The 23,784-nt window shown below is 43.8% G+C and overlaps 1 protein-coding gene and 1 long non-coding RNA gene across 11 annotated transcripts in view; one reads left to right on the forward strand and one right to left on the reverse strand.

Moving 5' to 3' along the window:
• The window catches only part of sulf2b (sulfatase 2b), a 276,394-nt gene that overhangs the window by 98,586 nt on the left and 154,024 nt on the right, over positions 1-23,784 (reverse strand). For 9 of the 10 annotated variants that reach the window (XM_046055572.1, XM_046055570.1, XM_046055569.1 and 6 more), the window contains one exon: positions 10,469-10,512. The gene's annotated coding sequence lies outside the window, so the exon portion shown is untranslated. Of the gene's footprint in view, positions 1-10,468; positions 10,513-14,390; positions 14,410-23,784 lie in introns of those variants that run through there. The other variant, XM_046055573.1, reaches the window with a different exon arrangement.
• On the forward strand, positions 13,230-20,342 carry LOC123974724. Its single transcript, XR_006825917.1, has 3 exons — positions 13,230-13,282; positions 19,782-19,865; positions 20,124-20,342. It is a non-coding gene; the product is annotated as an uncharacterized LOC123974724 (long non-coding RNA).

A 23,784-nucleotide genomic window follows, 5' to 3' on the forward strand; every position in this document is an offset into this window, starting at 1 on the left:
GGCTGGAATATCGATACAGTGTCATGGAAAAATGTACAACGGTATATTGCCGTATCGATTTATTGTCACACCCCTAATTAAAACACTGTAGTCCATTTTCAACTAACTGGTCAGCAAGAGATGCTTATATTCTAAAACAAAGATTGAATTAATAATTAATTCTGTTGCTTAGAATGAGGCATCAAGTATACAACCACAGCACCTCTGCAGTAAACTAGGGTAGCTGGAGAAGCACATGGGTAATAAATACTGCAGTTGGATCATTTGGGCTGATTAAAATTATTACATACACACAGCGCACTGCACTAGAAGCATGCGACCTTTTCATGTATATTTAGGCTTTTGTAAACTCCTACATGTTGCTGCTGAATTAAACGGGACGAAATCGTCTCCAGTCTGGCAACACTGCTCACTCGTGGAGTAACGATAACAGCGTCTCATGCTAGCTGACACGTAGTGTGCGATTTCTTGTGATCGATGTGATCGATTTCTTAAAGCAGACCTATTATGCTTTTAGACATTTTATGACTTACCTAAAATGTTAAGCCAAAGTTTCAAAAAATTTGGTTAAAGTATTTAAAAGAAATTCCTGTGAGTAAAAACCTCAGGTTTCCTCCTGTTTTAACGCTCTGTTTTTAACTGCTTTTTCTACCAAGAGCTCCGTAACACCGAGCCAGACGGAGCCGGCGTTCCATATATGGGCACAGCAACGCTCAGTCTGCCTGTTCTGCCCAGCAACAACAACAGCCTGGTAACATGCTTCTGGCTTGGCCAATCAGAAGACAGTGGGCTTTGAGAGGGGGGGGCCTTAAAGTGACAGGAGCATCTACAGCTTGTTAAAGACAGAGGCTGAAATGAAGGCCTTCTTGACTACATGACATATTTTTTTGAACTTTGAATCAAGCAAAGCTGCCATACAGGAGTCACAGAACTACAATATAGGTCTGGAAAAGCAGTTTAATAGGTCTCCTTTAATCAAACAAGGTCGCAAACCAGATGGAGAGAAACGAGGCGGAATGTAAGAGAGTTCAAAGCGTGGAGGTCAGAGTCAAGAACGTAAAGTCAGACAATGGATGAATATTTATTTGTCCTCCATGGATCCAAACCCGCTCTGGTTTCAAGAGAAATAACTTGGAGCTACATTTCCAAATCCAACACACTCTCACGAGTTGTCATGTATGGACAGCCCTTTAGCATCATAGTTGAACCCAGACAGCAGATGTAGTATATAGATAACAGAAAAGTCAGAGTGAGGAGGTGGCTGGGGTGGAGGGTGGGTCAGAAACTGGGCTGAAAACAAACATTGATTCTTTTTAGTTATGTTACGTTACTTAACTTCCACAACTGAACCTAAACCAACCACAACCTTTTACTAAACCTAACCAACTAGTTTTGGTGCCTAAACACAACCTTAAGCAGTAGTTACCCAGACATGACCCTACATGTGCAAAAACAAAGCTGAAGTGGCCTTAAAAGGCGATGCCAAGGGGTCCATGTGTGACAGTGTGTGAGTGAGAATGTGTTGCCCCAAATACTGCAACTACAACCATCCCGGGCCAGCGTGGCTCCCATGATGGAGGAAACTATGAAGAGCAGCGAGCTAGCTCGACTGCGCACTGTAACGCCGTGTCCTGGAACCAGGACATATTTGTTTCATAGACATTTGTGGGACTAATAATTCAAGCAGAACTCTAACTTTAATCTGACTCCAGCAGTCATAGCATGTGCTCGTTTACATGCAACATGTAGAAAGTCACTGAAACCCTGAAGTGATTGTTGTAGTTCTGAATTAGACTTTCGTCAAATTTCGTTTTGGCAAAATGTGACAATAAAGCAGAAAGAAGGTTTAGAACAGACACAAAGAGACGGAGAGACTGAGTGTGTGTGAGAGTGTGTACAGGTGAGTTGTGTTGGCAGGCTGCCAGGCGGTAATTACTACCTCCATTAGAAAGCTGTGATCATGTTAAACACTCACCTCTGACACACACTGAGAAACACACTATGCACACTTTGATCATTGTGAGCTTTTTACTAGGTGTGTGTGATAAGCTCCCAGCTCCCTCCGAGGAACTAAAAGCTGCCATTTTGTGTCATTAAACTGAATCACAGCAACTCACATCAGAGTGGACCTCTCACGCTGACCTTTGACCCTGAGCTCTGACCTTAAAATGTGTCATAATACAATAACAAAAACAACAACATATGTAAATGCTCCGTATAGCGCCTTCTCGACCACTCAAAGCGCCTTTACACAACATCTGAATTCACCTTTCATACATTGATCCTAAGTGCTCAAACACAAACTAACATTCACACACTAACACGCTAACGCACACTGGTGGAACAGTCACAGTATCTTGCCCAACGACACTTCGGCATACAGCCAGCGATTGAACCGCCGACCTTCCGATTAACCGATTAACAGGCAACCCGCTCCAGCTCCTGAGCCACAGTCGCCCCTGCTTTTCATGGTCACAATTCCTACTCTTTGCAATAATGCAAAATGTATCTGTAAAAAGGTGTAAAATATTTTGTTCTTTACAGATGATGATTTTAGAGAAATATTGATTTCTTTTCTAAATAATTTTATAATTCTGATGTTCAAATCAAAAGTAATTGATATAGTTGTTTAAACTGACGCCTCATACCTTGCCTCAGAAGCCTGGAAGAGAAAGTATACATACACTCACCGGCCAATTTATTAGGTACACCTGTTCAATTGCTTGTTATCGCAAATAGCTAATCAGCCAATCACTTGGCAGCAACTCAATGCATTTAGGCATGTAGACGTGGTCAAGACGACTCGCTGCAGTTCAAAGTGAGCATCAGAATGGGGAAGAAAGGGGATTTAAGTGACTTTGACGGGCTGGTCTGAGGATTTCACGTGCAACCATCTCTAACGGCGGACTCACACAGTGTTCGCCACGGTTTTTACCGTCCTCAGCCCTGCGTCAACTCACACTGGAAGCGTTTCAGATGCTGTGGAGCGTTTAGCCTGCCCCACTTTGTTGACTTGTTGACTGACTTCCTGCCTGGCTCATCTGCTCTGTGCTTCGCGCAGCGGAGAGCCGCTTCTGGGACGCGCTGCGGCGCTTCTAATGTGAGCGCAAGCATTGACTACAATTGCAGCGATTTGCTCCGGCAGCTGTGGCGCAGCCATAACGCGGCACACACGCCGCCTGTGTGAGTCCGTGAGTCTGTGAAGGTTCTCAGTCATCCAGGTCAAAGTTATCCAACGAAGGTTGAGGTCAAGGGCAAGAGCTTAAATAGCTGAGTTTCCCTACCAGTGAGTCAGAACTGAAGAAGTCTCTTGGATGAGGGACGAAACGTCTTCTGGTATCTTCAGCCAAGTCCAGTTGCCCTTGACCTCGACCTTCGTTGGATAACCATCTCTAGGGTTTACAGAGAATACAGTAAACACCTCGGAACAGCCTGTTAATACACCCTCAGAAGTTTTATTTGTATAATATTATACATTATATATAATATTAAAGAAGGAAGACGGAGCAGCTGGTCACCGGTTGATCCTACACTGAAATAAAGAACAAAACTCCTTCATTTAATTGTTCATTTGATATCCGAAAATGTCTGTTTTGGTGAACATAAACGCTGTTTTTAACTTTGGCAGTTTGCCGCTTACTTTTGGACCATTTAAGGTTTTTCACTGGACTTGAGCTCCTTAGATTTACATACAAACTGGAAAAATGGGGCTGTTCCAAAACTTTTGACCGTTACTGTACTTTATACTTTAATAATCTGTCACAGATGTGAGTCTGTCTTTTTATTTTTGTTTTTCAGCGCAGGCAATTTAGAAATTAATTTTGTTGTGCATTGCAGAGCCTCACTGCTCTGTATTCGTCACAGTTACTGCTGGCTGATCGAGTGCTCACTCTGCGTGTATGAGTGTGTGTGCGTGAACTCCTTTCAGACAAACAACAAAATGGCTTTCAGATTTAAATCCAGTCCGACGACAGAGATGATGGAGTTTTAAAAAAAACCCGTCAAAATGAAAAAGGCACACAGGAGAGAGAAAGAGTCCAGCTCGCTGAAACAACATCTCTCTAGACTCTTTTTCAATTGCTGTTGTCATGGTAACCATGCATGATGTTGATTATTATGGGCTGCTCTGAGACATGAACCAATGGAAGCAACAGAGCAGCTGCAGACATGAAGACCCATCCTACCAGAAAACAAAACTAACACTTTCATTTTATTTTGAAATGTTATTTTTTTTTTTTCATCCATAGAGATTAATGCCTCCTTTAATTTGGTCCCGCCTCCAGCTCTCGACAAATTTCTGACACGGTCTTCACAGTAAACACTTTTTGTTTTTATCATTGGTAAATGATACCATGATTGATGTGGTGATTCTGTGTCGTAACCAGCACAGCGCACCAGGAAAGTCCCTGATAAAGGCTATTAATAAGCGTTTAATTTATAAAAACAACTCAATCGTAATAACATTTAATAAACAGATCTCACAGATGATGCATTTCTAAGGGCGCGGAGAGACAAAATGATCGGACACACTTTTCATGACGCCACACGAAGCAAATGTAGGACTTTTACCTCCTTGTTGCCGCTAGCTGTTAAACATTATCAGTATTACTTGGACACCCGTCACGCTCCGCCTCATCAATCCCTCGTTTATCAACCACATCACCATGATTGTGCTTTCTAAAGAAACTTTGATCTACCGGGATATTTGGAGAAAGCCAAGGTTGTGTAGCGATATAGCCTAGCAATGTGATGGCTAAAGCCAGCTAAACAAGGAGGTCCTGCATGTGAGATCAAAGGAAGGACGACAGTGTCAAGGTGACCCCTGCTACCTACCTAAGCCAATAAAAGCAGTGCTTTAGTTCAGAGGCGTTTCTGTTAATCGGTCTCTGGTCTTTCAGTCCACCATGAGACCAGGACCAGTTCACTACAACTGATCCTGCATGCTTAGAGGAACTGATCCCCAGAGGAATGTGAAACAAGAACATTACAAATCCCTGTTGTAATACCAGAGTCAGGGGCGGTTAAATGGTCTAAACGTCCCTCTACGGCTGAAATGTTTAGTCATTCAAATAACAAGTCTGCTGATTCTAGATGTTTCTGTGTGTGTCGTATCAGTGAGCGTCACTGCTGCACTGGCTCACATGTTCCTTCATCACCATGAACACACACACACCGTAGTTTATTCTGACTCAGTCCCACCAATCCGTTTTCTTAGTTAAGACCCCTTTTGCATGTGTAGGTTTGACGGACCACCGTCACTACGGTTGAGTATGCGCTGTGACCGCCATTCCAACAAGCCTGGCTCTGCCCTGTAGACTCGGGTTCAAATCCGGGCGACTGTTCTTTCCACTCCGTCGCATATGGTGGTGACAGAGGGTGGTGGGGCACCCTGGGATGGGAAAAGTATGGTTGGAGGGAGGTGTCAGTGCCAAATGTGTACCGCCTGCCACATCCGTTCTGCACATGCGCAAAAGTTCCTAGGTATCTACCCCATTGATGTGATATGTACTGTGAGTTCTTACTAGTATGTATTGTCAGTTGTAGATCTGTAGTTGATGCTCTGTTGATGCTTGTATGTTGTTCCTCAAATGTAAGTTGCTTTGGATAAAAGCTTCTGCCAAATGAGCAAAATGTAAAATGTAAATGTGAATTTAAAAGTGGTTCTGTCAGTCAAAGAAGGTTACCGCAAATCTGCCTATTCAAAATGATCCAACTAAATCTTTCAAATCAAGATAAAATGTTTTTATTAATCACTGGATATTAAATTGTTCACTACGATGTAACAGAAATATACTCAAGATACAGAAAAACCTTATTCAACAGTACATTTTTAATGTCTAATAATGACAACAATCATAACAGAGTAGCACAAAGGAGCTAGCTACCCTAGCTGCTAGCAGGCCGATGTGCACAGCTGTAGGGTTAGCTGGTCGACATGCATGCAGTCGCTGATTTAGGCACTCACCTCTGTGATGGTTAGGGTAAGGGTAGCTGTCAACGCCTTATACACTGACATAGCTAGCTACCTAGCTACCTAGCTAGCCGCTAGCGCTTCCGGTCTATACAGAGCGTCTCATACTGACGCTCATACGCATCAAATACTATGATCAAATAAAGCTTTGTCAGCCTTTCTGAAAGCGTCAGTATTGGACGCCCTGACGTGAGAACCGTCAACAACACATGAGTAATAACGATGACATTGAGTATGCGCTGTGACCGCCATTCCAACGGGCCGGGTTCTTTAGCGTTGTGGTCAAGTTGCGTGTTTGGTACCCCGTAGATCAGCGTTCAAATCCAAGTGGGGTGACTGCTCTTGGCCCTCTGTCACAGTAAGGCACGCAACGTCTGGTCAGACTTTCAAAATAAAACTACTGGTTAATGTTTGGTTTGGTTTAGTAAAAAGGTTAAAGTACTACTTTACTTACGGAACCTAACTTACATGAGTTAATTAATGTTACTTATGTAACTTCACTAAAAACAATCAGTGATACTTTGTAGCTGTTTGTTGTTGTGTTTATAGCGTTAAACTACGACGCTGAAGGCTGCCATGTGTGTTGGAACCAGATGCCGACGGTTGTGACAAACAGCTACTTGACACCCTGGGAATGAGAACAGGCTGGTGCCACATACACCGTCCTGCTTCCCCAAATACTCACTACAGCACCACTTGTGGATCCATCCGCCGCTAAAAATAGTCCCCAACAAATGCACTATTTTCTCCTGTGTGTTTGACTACAGTCAGCAGCTGTTTTAGAAAGTTAAACAGCCTTTTAAACATGAAACTGTCTGTTTGTGAGGTGTTTTTTTACGATTGAAAAGGAATCCATAAACAGTAAACGTCATGTTGTGAGATATTAACACTCTTCTAAGTCTTTGTTGTTGGGACTGTAAATCCTGTACAGCCGGCTGCGTATTAAGTTGCTGGTTGTAAACCTACCAACATTAATGAGCTCTGTGCTGCTGTGTGGATGTTGATCTGATCCAGTCAGTCCTCACAGACTTCAAACAGGAAGAAAAACACAGATTGATGTGATTTGTAGAGAAAACGTCTGAGAAAATGAAACCAAATGTCTGCTTTTCTGATCGTTGTTCATTCAGATGGAACCAGCTGTCCAAACGCACCCCGGGAATCCACTTACTGTCAGATTAGGACATTTCTAGTGTTTTTTTTCTTCATGTCATCGAAAATAAAACCATCAGTACTTTGTGTTGCTTTTACAAATTGTCCATGCTGATTGGTCTGAAAGCCCCCCACACACACACAGTTTGACAAACACACTGAACTGTCAGATCATAAGATGGCGAGGCTGTCGGCTCGTCTGCGTTTAGCGGGAAAATGAAACTGAACTTGACACAAATATATAACTTTCAGATGGATGAAAGTAAATAATAGTTCTGTTTATCGCTCTGTCTTCCAGCCCGCTGTGAGGAGGAATCAGCAGCCACGGGGACATTTGGTTTCTCCTCGTTATCACAGTCTGGAGACCGCAGATCAGTGGACCGCATAACGACTGAACAACAAACACATGGTTTTCTCCAAGTTCCATTCGTTCATGTTTAAGGCCCAACAGTTTCTGTTGTTACTAATGTTTATTTATTGAAAACAATACCACAAGTTTTAAGGAGCTGATCGGTTGAAACTAAAGGTCCCACCAACTACTTGACTGACTGACTAATAAAACCACTGGTTGGCGCTGTGACCAGTGGTCGACTTTAGCTAATGAAGTTACATAGGGTGACCATACGTTCTCTTTTTCCCGGACATGTCCTCTTTTTGGGACCTAAAAATGCGTCTGGTTGGGATTTCTAAAATCGCCCAAATTTGGGGATTAGGCTTTTTCTTTCTTTTTCTTTTTCACCATTCATTGTGTAAGCTTTTGCATTGCTTTGACCTTTCTCTTTAGGTCCTACCTTCTTGTACTCCACCACTGGATGAGTAGTAGGTACAAAACTCCGTTTGAGTCTGTTTGACAGCCTGAATACAACCTTCAAATGTATAATGTAACTGCAGTCTACTTCTTTCTGAGATCGTTTTTTCCAACAAATTTGTCAATATTTCTTTGGGGAGCGCAGTAATAGACAGTGGCAGCGCCAACAGTTTGTCGGACTTTGCAACAGTAACTAAGGGGGGCGGGGCTTAGCAAAGGGTCAATTGCCGGAGTCTTGCGCTGACAGCTCAGAACTTGGACCACCTGCCGAGTGCTTGATCCGGGATGTTGATGGGGCAGGTCTCTGTAACGATATGGGCACAACAGTCTCTGAATTCCGTTGCTTGGTCAACATGAGTCCCATTTGGTCCAGACCGGATCTCTAGGAGCAGAATTTAGTCCAAGCTGGGCCAACATGGCTCCTCTCCTTGCTCTCTTTCCTCTCCTCTGAGCGATCACAGCACCCGATGGTCCGATTGTTCGGGCCGGGTGGATTGTGGCCGTCTTCATCTTCCAATGACTGTACTTATGTCAGAGGTACAACGTGTTTTGACTAGAAACCCAGAAAAAACAGATAAAAATCAAAAGTGTAGCAAAGTTTGAAGGAGCTGAAGGTTTGAAGGTTGCCATAGCAAAAAATAAATAAAAATAAAGAGTTGTTCGAACTAAGCTAAGCTAAATGCTAACAGCAGCCACTTTGACCACGTTCACCATCTCACTTCAGAGTTTTAGCATGCTGACATTCACTAACTAGCAGTAAACACAGCGCACAGCTGAGGCTGATGGGAATGTTATTAGTTCTGCAGGTGTTTGGTTTATAAACTACAGTTTAGAAAACATTAAAATGTTGACCTGATGGTGGCGCTAGATAAATAGTCAGAGGATCACCCAACTCAGTAGGATTCATCCTCTGGGGAACACGAATGTCACAGCAACGCGATTCAGCAGTTTTTTAGTCTCTGGACCAAACGACCATCTGAAGGTGAATCCTCAGAGACCCTTTAAACGTCTCGGTGGAAACATATGTTGTCTGTGTCATGACGAAAATTAGCTTTTCTGTTACGATTGCGTCAACATAGATGAGAAGTCCTAAAAGTTTGAATATCTACATCAGAGAAATTCAGCCCAAGTAAATGGACCTTGGGATATTTTATTGTAAACTGCTGTTTTCCAAAGTCAGGAATTAATTTCCTGCATGTGTTTCACAACACTCAGCAAACTACTTTAAAAGATTAGATTACATCTTTCAGCACTTCTTGTCAGGAAGACCGTTTGAAACACTGCATGGACAAAACGGAGTGTTATTACATCTGCTGCCAGGAGCATGATGAAACAATGAGGAGTGATGACAACAAACTTCATAGTGCTGCGTAGCTCAACAGTTCAGTTTTAGAAGGAAAAGATGGATCCTCGAACAGGTGAAGTGGCCCCGGCCTTCTACTGAGCCCGCCTGGCTGAGAGACAGCAGTCAGCTCCCCCCCACGCCCAAGCTGAGAGTGCCGTTATATGGGGCGACTTCTCTCTCGGTATTTGGCGATAAAGTTTTGAGTGTTAATTACCCCAAAGTCGTCTTTTCCTGCCGCAAGAAAACAGCGCTCACACGTTTGTTTTCTTTAGGCTGAACAGTCTTCCCATGAACACGATGTTCTTCAGCTTTAACTGGAGGGAAGGTATTAATATCTGAACAGCAGAAACACGAAGACAAATCTCCGGTTTCAACTTTTGATAATTTAAAGCAGAAGAAAGAGAAGAAAGAGAAGAGGAGGAGGAGGAGGAGGAGGAGGAGGAGGAGGAGGAGGAGGTGGAAGAATGGGAGAGTTTCCAACTTGTGCAGTGACTGAGCCACTGAGGCGCCTCAGAAACAAGATCCACTGAGAGCGAGAGCGTAATGGCATGCTGCAGCCTACCGGGCCTCTGGCATCACTTGGCAGAGTGTGTTAGTGTGTGTGTGTGTGTGTTAGTGTGTGTTAGTGTGTGTGTGTTAGTGTGTGTTAGTGTGTGTTAGTGTGTGTGTGCGTGTGTTAGTGTGTGTTAGTGTGTGTGTGTGTTAGTGTGTGTGTGTGTTAGTGTGTGTGTGTGTTAGTGTGTGTTAGTGTGTGTGTGTGTTAGTGTGTGTGTGTGTTAGTGTGTGTTAGTGTGTGTGTACCTCCTGCAGTCAGACTCATTGCCAGCAGCAGGCTGAACTAATCAGTTAGCGGGTTAGCTGCCGCGCTGCTTGACCTTTTGACCTCTGGCTGCTCTAACAGACACATTAAAACACACGGCAACATCCAGAGACTCACACACACACACACACACACACACACACACACACAAACTATCAACTAAGCTCCGTAAAAGCTTTTTTCAAACACCAAATGTAACCATGGTTACGGATGAGAAACATATACACCGCAGAGATCTGTGTGTGTGTGTGTTTTCATGATGGATGTGGTATCTAACCAGTTGTAGCGGGCCGACTGCAGGAGGCACAAACCGAAGAATTCATTACACACACGCGCAGACTAATTACAAATCGGTCCTTTGTGTGTGTGTGTTACCTTGTGCAGACACACTCCTGAGTGTAATCAGTGTCAGCAGGGACCTGAAACAAACACACACAAATACACACATATAAGGTTAAAAACACGCCCACACAGTAGATGAGACAGAATCACAGACAACATCAGTGAACAACACTGCAGTGTGGTGAGCGCCCCCTGGAGGCTGCAAGAGGTCGTTCTAGCCAAGACGTCCTCACTCCCGGCTCGTCACATATCGACGCTTGGTCAAGGCCCTTTGGCGTCGCCTTTTAACGCCTTGGGTATCTCTTTAGCGTCACTTTTAGACGTTTAAGGCTAAGTTAGCAACGCTTAGCAGCAAGAAATATGTAAAGTCCGGTTAGACTTTCAAAATAAAACACTAACGTTACGAAACATGGCCATTTTGAAACGACACGTTATTGAAGTTGTGAAACGTTGGTTTTCTCTTTGTTTGTTGTTTGTTGTTTATTTGTTTGTTTTTCTCCGCCCTAAGCCCCCCTCCCCGTTCTCTTGCAGATTTTGTTGCTTTCAGCAATTGGTGTTTCCTTCTGCCATTTCCTGTTGCCCTCACACCCCATCACCATTCTCTTGCAGGTGCTGTCCTTTGTCTGTTTGTGTGGTATTTGTGTCCCCCATCCCCATTTCTACCCCCCTGTCCGTCCCAATGACGAATAATTTAATAAATAATAATAAAACAGACAAAGGAGTTTATTAATACTCTCTTGTTAAAGTAAAATCTGTTTGGCATAATATGGTATCCAGCTCCTCATACTCTATACAAGGCTGCTGGACAGGACAGGTTTTTGAAATACATATGTCAGTTAACATGCAAGTTATGTTACTTCACTTGCCTAACTTAAATAATAATAAATAAATAAAAATATTTAATGTTGACTTTTTGTTTCACACGGGACACAAACCCCGGTCTCCTGGTTTAAAGTCCGGTTTCTGGCCCTCCATTCACCCCAACCACCTCCTTACTCAGTCTTTTCTGTTAAATATCATTTACCTGCCTTTACCGTCAAAACCTGACGCTGATGGTTATATGTGATCCCTTTCAAATAAACTTAAAACAATAACTAGTATTTAAAAACACGTTCACTGACAAAAAAAAAAAGAAAGAAAAGGCCTTGTTTTGTAGACACATGAGGCTCTAACCTCTGTGACGAATACATTGCCTTTTTCCGTTGATGAGAGTCTATTTTGGTTTGTGGGACGTGACAACGTTGGGACGCCTCGGGGCTGCAGAGCGATCACAGTTCACAGATTTTAAACAAGAGGAAACACGAACGCGACAAGTGTTTTGTGTTGACAGAGATTTACTGTGTCAGATATGTGAGGTGAAACATGATCAAACAATCAGACAAATGTTCTGAAACCACATGAAAGGATCTGAGTCTGTACACAGAGTGAGACCTGCTCTGACAAATCTATTAACTCAAATGAGGATTTGATGAGTTTCCTAACAGGCCTTTAGGTCCTCCGGTATTAAGATCAGACACCGACACTGGCTGGGTTCATGAAAAAACAATGAAGAAAACTTAAGAAACTTTATATTTTCTGCCTCAAGTGGATAAAATATGTGATCCTTTTAAAAATGTTAGTGGCTGCTTGTAAAGAATTTAAATTATTACATGTACTTGGTTTTCTTAAGGCTAATATGAACCCTTATTCAAATACAAAATGTAATAGAATAATAATCTGATTTATTGTAACAGTTCTCTGATGTTAGCATGATAGTTTGAGCTGAACCTGAAAACCAATATTAAAAATGATCAGTTCAGTTAATTTTATTATCTATAAGTGGGAAACTTGACTTGCAGTTTATTAACTTAATTTACTCATGTTGCAGGTATGTCTGGAGGTTCATACTTCAGGGTATTCAGGGTTACTACTAGATAATGTTTACATGCTTTAATGTTCAAAAAACACATTTTTCTCATCCTGTCCGTTGCTTCAGCAACTATTTTCACCCTCTGTCTGAACACTGAGATTTAGCTCCTGTCTCTTTAAAGCCCTACTCCCTGAAAGCCCACTTTCTTTTGAGGTGCAGGTGCCTTAAACCTGCCTTCTCTCTAGCAGCCAGCAGGGGGCGACTCCACCGGATGCAGAAAGAAGTGTGATTGTATAGAAGTCTGTGAGAAAATGTTGCTACTTCTCAGCTGATTTATTCCCTCAGTAAACACTTTCCTGATGAGTTTATGGTCTCTCTAGACAAAAATATCAGCCCTGTTAAAATGTCAGTTAACGTGAGTTACAGACGCACCTAGCTAAGCAAGCTAGCTAGCTCCGCACACGGCCGTTAGCTCAACCGTCTCCAAATATTGTTACGTCCGGTGCCGCTGGTTGTAAAAACACAACATGGCGGCAGCCTAACTGCCAATTCAAGGCTTCAAAATGGCAGTCCAGAAAACAGTGGGGGACGTCCCCATGACTACGTGCACTTCTTTTATACAGTCTATATGTAAAACTAGGCCTCACTAACTACTGTACAGAAACACAACATTAAAGCTTTATTCTCTGGTTTTGGTGAATCAGAGTTGACGGAGAAAAACTTGTCTGGTTCTTCCCTCTGATGTGCTCCGGCTGCTCTGCCTCCACTTTCAGAGTGTGTCTGTTAGCGGTTACTTTAGCCGCTAACAATAGCCGCTGCTAGCTACTCAGTTAGCCGTGCAGCTAGCCGTCCTACTGCTGATTCTGCCCGGACTGGAAGCTTGGAGCTCCAGGGTGTGTTGGTGTTTAAACATCTTACATTAGTACAGAAGCTTTGGACCGCAGGTTCAGAGCCAGCTGATAACAGCAGCTACCGTTAGCAACAGTTAGCAGCTAGCAGTAAGTAAAGCTATCTTCATAAATCAGAGTTGAGCGAAAACCAGAATATATTTACCTTTCATTTATAAATGTAAATGCACTTTCTGTGAGACACTGAACAACCTCCAGCTCCATGAGCTCGTATGAACACTTCTCTGGAACGTGGTCTGGTTTATGTACATTTAGCGGGTGTAAACACAGGGTTCGAGTTACCAGGGAAGCAGTAAAATCGTGCATCTGTGTGGGTCACTAATTCATTTATCAACAACCATTATTTGGAATCACAAATAATGTATTTTTCATTTAGTGCCTGCTATTATTTACATTAAAAGATAAACAGACTTAAATGAACATACTTTCCTAATGAACTACACTGCACCTATTGAAACTTTATCGCAATATTGCAGACATCTGGGGCAAGTAGTGGACTGCTGTGTGTGTGAGAGGGAAATGCTGAATCACGTAATAAGCAATAATTTCCCTCTGTCTGTCTCCTTATTTATTTATCTCCGTCAGTAATGTTAGTTAGTAAATTAGAGACCCCCACGAAGCTCAGATTATAACTCGAACCCTGCGTGTAAACATTAAAGATTCCAGATGTTACGTAACACCTAGCACTTGTTGGCTTTTTCGCCCATTTTTCCAGGGTCTTTTGCATGCGTGAGGTTTACATATGAGGAGGAAACCATGGAGACGCAGGCTCACGGTCTGTCAGCTCCATGTGCTGAACTCTTTATTATATTATTTATATTACTTACTATAAAGTGGAAAACTACAGCTGACGGCTTGCCGAATATTATCTGCGAACATTTTAAAGTAGAACGATGACAGCAAACGAAGCGATGTCAGTTACACAGAAATATGTATTTACATTTTGCCAACATGAGCTAGTCATACCGAAAACACACACACACACACACACACACACACACACACACACACACACAATGGTCGGTCAGTTGGCACGGCGACAGTGACACCATGGCAACAACTGCTCATCCTCCACCTGAGACTCTGTATGTGTGTGCGTGTGCGTTTTGTAATTACTTCAGTGAGGCGCTCTGCCAGTGATGTCGGCCTTTGGGGAAACACACAAAGCTAACACACACACACACACACACACACTCACAGCTCCACAGGTAGAGTAATGGAACAGTAAATCAACACGGTGACAGGAAGTTGGCGAAGCTGACAGGAAATGTAGAATCTCTCCGGGCGGCTCTTCTTCACTGCAGAGAGAGAGTGTGTCTAAGACTGTTTGCTGCAAAAACATTTTTTTTTATTATTATCAGACTTTCTTCATTTGATCATTTTAGAAGCACACATTGAAATGTGGCCCGTTAGTTCTGAATCTAGCGTGGTTTCCATAAAGTCCTCACGGACGCTGCTGTTCTTCCCAGAAAGCCACTGAACGCATTTTGTAAATGTCTCTTTATATAGTAGTTTTTAATTGTTAGATCCCTGACGGACGTGCACACAGTTCTGCTAATACCACTGAAGTGGCTCACAAGCTCGAACATGTGCAGTTAGGAGCTGGGCAACAAAACGCGATGTAATTTTCTTCAACAAAAAAACTAAATGTTCAATAAAAACAATTTTTATTTAATTAATTTGTATCATGAACAAATTAGTACTTTATCTATTAGGATATTTATCTAGTTGAGGAAAAGGGACTGAAAAAAGATGTTATCATAATAGTTTTACGTCAGATTTGTGAAGTGATCCTCTGTTTGGCTTCAACTGTTTGTTCTGACCATAAAGAAAAGTTTAAAACTACAGTTAACCGTCTGGGTTCTTCATCTTTCACTCTGGAGCAAAAATCTGCCTTTAAACTTGAAAGAAACAATGACTTGATAATTATCGATATCAAATAATATCAAATGTTTTATTGTGATAAAATCTTTTGCTCTATGTGCAGACGGCGCTTGCACATTCAGTTGACGCCGTGAACCGATGGCGTTCCCATCAGCCTCAGTTGTACTTTGTGTTTAGTGCTAATTGGAAGAAGACGGGAGTCCTTTAAAATAGGGAATCCACTGATTCAAATCCACCAGCCACCAAATCCAGGAAGAAGACGGGACACTACGGGGGACGAGGAGAAGAAGGTCAAACGCAACAACATTGTGATTCCATACGTGTCTGGAGTATCAGAGAAACTCAGGAGGATTTTCAACAAACACAACATCCCTGTGTTTTTTAAACCCAAGAACACACTAAGACAGATGCTGGTACACCCCAAAGACCGCACACCCAAACACAAGAAAAGAAATCTGGTGTATGCGATACAACCACTACACAAACACATGGCTCAGCACAGAAGGGACAACTCCTCAGGTCAAGCAGTCTACTTACATCTGAAGGACAGAGGACACTCGTTTGAGGACCACCAGGTGCACATTTTAGACAGAGAAGATGGATGGTTTGAAAGAGGTGTCAAGGAAGCATCTACACCAGGGTGGAGAAGCCGTCATTGAACAGGGGAGGGGGTCTACGCCACCACTTATCCCCCACTTACAATGCTGTTCTTTCATCACTTCCCAGGAAACTCAACAAACGTAACCTATTGGCCTCAGGTGAAGATACCAACGATGGTCGTTCAGTCTTGGCCACAGGTGGCTCTAACGACCATGACGACTGTCGTTACCACAGCCAGGAGCGCTAACGAGCCAGCGGTATCGACAGTCCTAGCTAACGCTCCCAGAGGTTAAATAGCTGAGTTTCCCTACCAGTCAGTCAGAACTGAAGACGTCCTTTGGATGAGGGACGAAAGGTCTTCTAGTTTCTTCTACAGAGTCCAGTTGCCCTTGACCTCGACCTTCGTTGGATAGCCTTAAAGTACCTTACTTTATTATGAACTACTTGATCCGGATACTGAATGTCCTGGTTCAAAATTAATAAATTGATAAGCTTAAGTTATTGATATGAAAGTTTAGCTGGGAGAACAGCTGGTACTGATGGACAATTAGCAACTAAATGAAGACGGTGAACATGGTCTGTGTCCCAAATCCCTCCCTGTATATCCAATGTATTTACCCGCCTCCATTTACTGTGTGTGCCTGAATGAGTTTGAACTTTACATAACATATGCACTATTTTCTGTTAACAATCTCACAATAAGTCACATTTTATAGCTCTGTCGCGCACTACACGTGATTCAAAAGGTCTGTAAGTCTTAATGTAACGAAATTATTCTGGACACTTGACCTTTTCATACTAGTTTTTCTTCCGGGTCATGGGCTATCTTTATATCTGTGTCATCCTTGTTTTTGCCTCTTTCGACTCTGACCAATCTCTACTTTCCAAAGCCAGTTGTTTAGAAGAAATCAACGCGAGTTTGCAAAAATGCACCAACGAACGTTCAGAAGATTGCGGGGGGAGGGTTTTTCAGCAGGGGCACTGCATGGTGGTGAGAGGCATGTCCGTAATATCATTTTTAAAACATGATCACCAAACAGAAACACTCTTCAGGTCTCGTAGAATATGTTGGAGTTACTTTAAGCAGATGTTTTTACAGAGTCACGAGGTGTCCGAAATGCCGTGAGCCGTCATGGGCATCCGGACAATGTGTCTACTGACCAAATTTCTCCCAAACAAATTGGCCCAAAATGTGACAGTCAAACTTTGATTAATCTTTGTTAAACACTCCACCTGCTAAACGCCAGCTTGTGAACACTGCGAGCTCTTAGCGTCTAGTTTAAAGCATCATTATGCAGTGCAGCTGCACAGAGCTGCTGGTGGCTGAGTGGAAATGTTCAGAGAGAACACAAAGCCGCCGCCCCCCCCTTCACCCTTGGTTTATTCGTGACTTTGAGTGCTGCATTGTTTCTGCACTCTTGTTGCTTGTTCGCCTCCGACTGCACAGACGTTCGCTGTGGTTAGGTAGCAAATGACTGTGTGACAGCTGAGACTGAGTTGTGTTATGTCAGTCTCTCTCTCTGTGTTTACGTCAAGTGGAGTCATAACGCTGTCGGATTAGAATTCATTTTCAAATTGCACAGACGGGTTCTTCACTTTAGTCTGCGGCTGTTTGCATCCACTCGACGTGTTTGATATGCAAATCACCGAATCCCAGCCTACCTCGACTCACCGTGTGAGTCAGTGCACCAGGACTCACATCCTGGTGTCCGGTGTAATGTCCCTCCTCTGATTTAGTTTCTGAAACGGCAGCAGAGGAGCGCCGCGGGCAAACTTTAGTTTGTCCTCCGCAGAGGAGGGGATGTTTGTCTTGTTTATTTATTTACCTTTTTTCTTACAAATAGCCGAAGGCTGTAGGAACCTGTGGCCATCGGTTACGCTTTGCACCTCCCCCTCCTCCGCACCTCCCTACACTCCTTCTCCTCGCCTTTCTGCACCCGTCCTCCACCTACACCTGGTGGCCCGCTGACCTATCAGCACACAGGAGAGCTCTGTGTGTGTGTGTGTGTGTGTGTGTGTGTGTGTGTGTGTGTCACTGTGGGTCCCTGAGGCAGTAAACTCTCCACCAGTGAAGCAGCTGTTTCCCTCTGAGCAGGAGGAGGAGGAGGAGAAGCAGCTGCTGCCTCTCTCTGCCTCTCACTCCGTTAGCGTTTTGTTCACTGACTGAAGGCTCGCTCTGAGCCAGCAGCTCCCTCTCAGTCCCACCTTTGATGCCACACTAGCAGTCTGGACTCAGACCTGGTCCCTCTATGACTGAAATAATGCTCCTTGCAAAGGCACATATGAACATCTCGGTGGCTCTACGCAGAATCGACGGGTGTTACGCAGGGGTGGAAATTAACTTTTTGGCTCACCTGCCAAGGTGGCTGGTAGATGAATAAATCCACCAGCTAAATGTATTTTTTACCTGCCAAAATGATTCATTGCCTTTTGTGTCACATACACATTTGTTTCCATCGTTTTAATCAAGATAATGTCTTATGTCAAATATAAATTTAAAGAAGAGGCCAGTGTGAAATCTGAAGCATAAATTTATCTGACGTGTTTATCCAAAGCGACTTTCAATTGCTCTACATGTCAGAGGTCGCACACCTCTGGAGCAACGAGGGGTTAAGTGTCTTGTTCAGGGACACGATGGTGGATGGGTCACAGCGGGGGATTGAACCCGGGTCTCTCACACCAAAGGCAGGCGTATTATCCACTGTCCCATCACCACCCGTGTAAATGTACTTAATAACTAAATTACTTAAAACATAACGGTAAACTTACAAGATGCTTATTAATCATTCAACTTAAATCTCATCACTGCTCACTCTTGTCATGCTTTAACATTCAACTTAAACCTCCTCATCAGACTGCTCACTGTATACGAGCCCCCTCTTCTGGCCTCCTGGTTCTGACAGAGTCCTGGTTCTGACAGAGTCCCGGTTCTGACAGAGTCCCGGTTCTGACAGAGTCCCGGTTCTGACAGAGTCTTGGTGCCACAGCATCATATCTCCCACATTTGTGGGATCAACATTTTTTATACAGCCTATGGATCGTTCTCCTTGATCTCTGGGGAGGACAGCAGGACCAACGACTACCAGCTGAAAGCTAAAAACACTCATAGTATGACTTTTGTAATCAGCTCCCAACACTGGCAGCTTTCACGCTGCCTTATTTCACAGGGGTAGTGTGGCAGTCTGCCGGCTCGCTGCACTTTATGAAAGGTACGGAGCAGATTTTATTTGCCTCTGAGCCGGAAAAGTTGGTGACAGACACGAGGCAGAAAGACGGAACGATCTGTTTGTGAAAAGCCTCTCACTCTTCCCCTCTTTCCTCCCGACTCCTGGCCCCTAACGCCCACCCCCTTACAAATCTCCGTCAATCAAACACGAGTAACATGAAACGAACATAAACAACAACCAGTGAACGCCCCGAACCCATGTGTTACACGATTTTAGATCCCTTGGTACATCAGGGACCAATTTAAGTGCGACACACAAGAACGCCGTGGTCTGCTGCTAATTACCGTCAAATAGAAATTATAAGGCGAATACATTTACCCGCCACATTGGCGGGTAGCCTTCCAATATTTGGCTGCCAAACGGAAAATCCACTCGTATATGGCGAGCGGTGGGTGTCCATCCCTAGTGTCATGGGTAACCCTGAGTCACACATAGGTTGTGTCCGAAATCACTCACTACTCACTATATCGTCCACTAGTGTTGTATCACTCACGATATGATACGATGCACGATACATGGGTCACGATACCAATAATACCACGATACAACAATTGTGCGATAATCGATATATTGCTAGACAATCCTAAAATTATTTCTCCTAGATGAGTTTTCTCTATTTATTCGCTGCGAATCTAAACTGTTAGAAAACGGTTTAGACCTGTTCAGTGTGGAGCAGATCAAGCCAGTGAAGTTAGCAGCTCTTTTAATTTTACAGCACAACAAACAAATGTTCCTTAAGTATTTGCAAAAGACTTGCTAAATGAACATCATGCTGTGCTGAAGAAGTCATCAGGAAAGTGTTTACTGAGGGAATAAATCAGCTGAGTAGTAGAAACATTTTCTCATAGACTTCTATACAATCACACTTCTTTCTGCAGCCGCTGGAGTCGCCCCCTGTTGGCTGCTGGAGAGAACGCAGGTTCTTCAGCACCGGCTTCACTTTTCAGATCCAGAGGTTCCTGGTGAGTTTTTTTTTTTACATAATGTGTATCCTATTTTTTTGGATTTCTACAGAACAAAGTGATTCAACTAAAGAATTACAGCACAGCAGTAGGTTATACTTTTATAATGAATACACATGCACATAAAACACTGTAGTATTTATTGGTGTTTCTTCCTGAGCCATTAACAGCGCTGTTTGTTGCTCTTTGGCAGCTGTTGTTTAAACTGATCCTCCCTCTCAGCTGACCTCAGCTCTTCTTCTCTGGTTTCTCCTGCAGCTCTCGGTGTGCTCACACTGTGGACCCGAGCAGAACAACGCCCCGGGCAAAAAGGAAAAGATGCATCACTAATTCACAATCTACTTAAACGCACACCTGCTGACGTACACACTCCTCATCTGTTCTCCCTTTGCATGCCACATGTGCACCCCTCCCTCCTCCTCTGCTCCCTAACTTTCTTATCTCCTTTTCTGTCTTCTCACAGAAGTTGTAGGGCAGATGTCGGGTTTGTTGTTGCCTCGTGTTTGGTTAGATTTCCAAACTCCTGTAACACTGTCAGGCTCGTGATGGACAGATTAAAGGATCAAAATCAGTGTAACAGAACCAGAGATATCATCCTTCTTATTCCTCACGTTCTACTTCCTTGCCAAAACCTGGTGCCTACATTACCCACAATACAACTCAATTGACGACAGTTAACAGATTAAGCTCTGTTATGCTAGTAGCGGTTAATGTAGCGGGCTGCAGGGGTCTGGTAAGCTCACTTCACACCAGTTTACATTGTTTCTTAAAGGTCCAGTGTGTAATTTATTATTTATTGACAGAAATACACCATAACTATGTTTTCAGTGGTGTTTAAAGACCTTACATAATGAACCATTATGTTTTTATTACCTTAGAATGAGTCATTTATATCTGCATAACCGCGGATCCCCCCATCATCATGTTTCTACAGTAGCTGAAAATGGACAAACGGTGCTACAGAGCGCGTTTCATCACTTCGTTCTTATTGGTAGAATTCAGACAGTGCAGACTCTCATCACTGTGTTGAATACGTACGTTAGAAGAAGAAGTATTAATAATAATATACTGCAGTGCAAATAAGTTTTGCGTCGGAGCAACATTTTCAACCATTAGATGGTGGATGAGAATATAAGACATCATGCGGAGAATCCCAGCTGACATCGGGCGAAAGGCGGGGTACACTCTGTACAGGTCGCCAATCCGTGGCATTTGAACGGTGGGAGAACCCGGACAGAACCCACGCAGACACGGGGAGAACATGCAAACTCCACAAAGAAAGGCCGGGGCAACCGGGGTTTGAACCCACGACCTTCTTGCTGAGAGGCAACAGCACTGTACCATGTGTACCAAGTGAATGAATAATAATTTCGCAGTAAATAAAATGACCCACATGATGCACAAATCCGTGCAAGTTATTTACTTGTTATGGATTGCTTGCGGAAGTTAAGTTTGGGCCATAGTAATGCACATGCGCAGTACCTTTTGTTTATGTTGTTACCGTTGAAAGCGTCACACACACACACACCTGTCTATAGATTTTTCTCTCTTACCGCTGCCTTGGCTAACCTCGTCCTTCCTCACAGTACATTTTCATTCCCAGATTATTTCCCACACTTTTTTGAGTCTGGTATCTTATTTCCTCTCCCTGCAGCCCTCGGCGTGCAGCCGTCTCGGTGAGCGTCTCCCTCTTATTTTCTCGTAGCAGTCAGCCTTGGCAGCGGCTGCAGCAGGTCGGTCACTGTGAGCCGGTTCCAAACACTGTCAGCAGTCTTTACATCTTGTCATGGTCACATATTTGTTTAATCAGCTAATATATAAACCCTGTGTTAGTTTTAATATCTCTAGTCACAGATCATCACCAGTAGTATCATCATCTGTTCCCTGTAAGTTATGTGAGCCCACGGTGTTTTAAAGCGAAAGCTGGGTATTCCCTGTGTTTCTACTTCAAAAAATGTATCGATACAGAAGCATCCGTGTACGCATATCAGCAAGGAATACATAACGATATATTTCTGGATCGATAATTTGAGAACAGCCCTATTTAGATCCTTGTTCCATGTTTCATACTTTGAGCACCTGCCCTTCCAGAGGTCTCTGCACGGCCCTGAAATCCGAGAGGACGCAGTATAAAGTCATCGTGAACAATAAAACTGGGTTGAAATAGAAATCCAGTGAGCTCTTACCCACACACAGGAGGAAGTGGAGGAGAGGAGAGGAGAGGAGAGGAAAGGAGAGAAGAGGAAAGGAGGAAGGTGGAAGGGAAGGAGAGGAGGAAGAAGAGAAGAGGAGAGGAAAGGAGGAAGGGAAGGGAAGGAGAGGAGGAAGAAGAGAAGAGGAGAGGAAAGGAGGAAGGGAAGGAGAGGAGAGGAGGAAGAAGAGAGGAGAGGAAAAGACAGGAGGAAGAAGAGGAGAGGAGAGGAGGAAGGAGGAAGGGAAGGAGAGGAGGAAGAAGAGGAGAGGAAAAGAGAGGAGGAAGAAGAGGAGAGGAGAGGAAAGGAAAGGAGGAAGGGAAGGAGAGGAGAGGAAAGGAAAGGAGGAAGGGAAGGAGAGGAGAGGAGGAAGAAGAGAGGAGAGGAAAAGAGAGGAGGAAGAAGAGGAGAGGAGAGGAGGAAGGAGGAAGGGAAGGAGAGGAGGAAGAAGAGGAGAGGAAAAGAGAGGAGGAAGAAGAGGAGAGGAGAGGAAAGGAAAGGAGGAAGGGAAGGAGAGGAGAGGAGAGGAAAGGAAAGGAGGAAGGGAAGGAGAGGAGAGGAGGAAGAAGAGAGGAGAGGAAAAGAGAGGAGGAAGAAGAGGAGAGGAGAGGAGGAAGGAGGAAGGGAAGGAGAGGAGGAAGAAGAGGAGAGGAAAAGAGAGGAGGAAGAAGAGGAGAGGAGAGGAGGAAGGAGGAAGGGAAGGAGAGGAGGAAGAAGAGGAGAGGAAAAGAGAGGAGGAAGAAGAGGAGAGGAAAGGAAAGGAGGAAGGGAAGGAGAGGAGAGGAAAGGAAAGGAGGAAGGGAAGGAGAGGAGAGGAGGAAGAAGAGAGGAGAGGAAAAGAGAGGAGGAAGAAGAGGAGAGGAGAGGAGGAAGGAGGAAGGGAAGGAGAGGAGGAAGAAGAGGAGAGGAAAAGAGAGGAGGAAGAAGAGGAGAGGAGAGGAAAGGAAAGGAGGAAGGGAAGGAGAGGAGAGGAGGAAGAAGAGGAGAGGAAAGGAGAGGAGGAAGAAGAAGAGAGGAGAGGAAAAGAGAGGAGGAAGAAGAGGAGAGGAAAGGAGAGGAAAAGAGAGGAGGAAGAAGAGGAGAGGAAAGGAGAGGAGGAAGAAGAGGAGAGGAGAGGTGGAAGGAGGGAGGAGAGAAGGAAGAAGAGGAGTGGAAAGGAGAGGAGGAAGGAGAGGAGGAATGAGGAAAGGGAGGAGAGAAGAGGAGGAACGAGAGGAGGGAGGAGAGGAGGAAGGAGAGGAGACAGCGTCAGAGCAGAGGATAGTTTTTGAAAGCTGAATGAGAAAATAATCAATAGTTCTGTGCAATCTTTGTAATAAAGTAACTGCTGAGAGAGACTTCATGCAGCTGTCATGATCAAGAGTAAAATCAATAAGAATCTGTTTATAAAAAAATCTTTACTGATTGTCCTAATTTTTAAAGCAAAAACCAGTGAGTTGTAAAACTTTTAGCTTAAAAGAATCAAATGTTGAAACTGTTGCAGTGATATTTGCTTTATCAGCTGTTAGTGTTCAGTGTCTCCTCACTCTCTCCATCCACAGCCTCTTTCCTTCCTCCATCACAGTATTACTCTCCCTCCATCTCTCTCTGAGCGAAGTCAGCTCCACTTAATTTATTACGAGCTGTAAACAAAACAGATTCAACACAAAGAGCTTCACCGAGTGACACAGGTCGATCAAAACAAGAGCGGACGAAAATACACCACATCCATCTCCTCCTCCTCCTCC

This window comes from Micropterus dolomieu, linkage group LG08, assembly GCF_021292245.1.
Source record: "Micropterus dolomieu isolate WLL.071019.BEF.003 ecotype Adirondacks linkage group LG08, ASM2129224v1, whole genome shotgun sequence".
NCBI lineage: Eukaryota > Metazoa > Chordata > Actinopteri > Centrarchiformes > Centrarchidae > Micropterus > Micropterus dolomieu.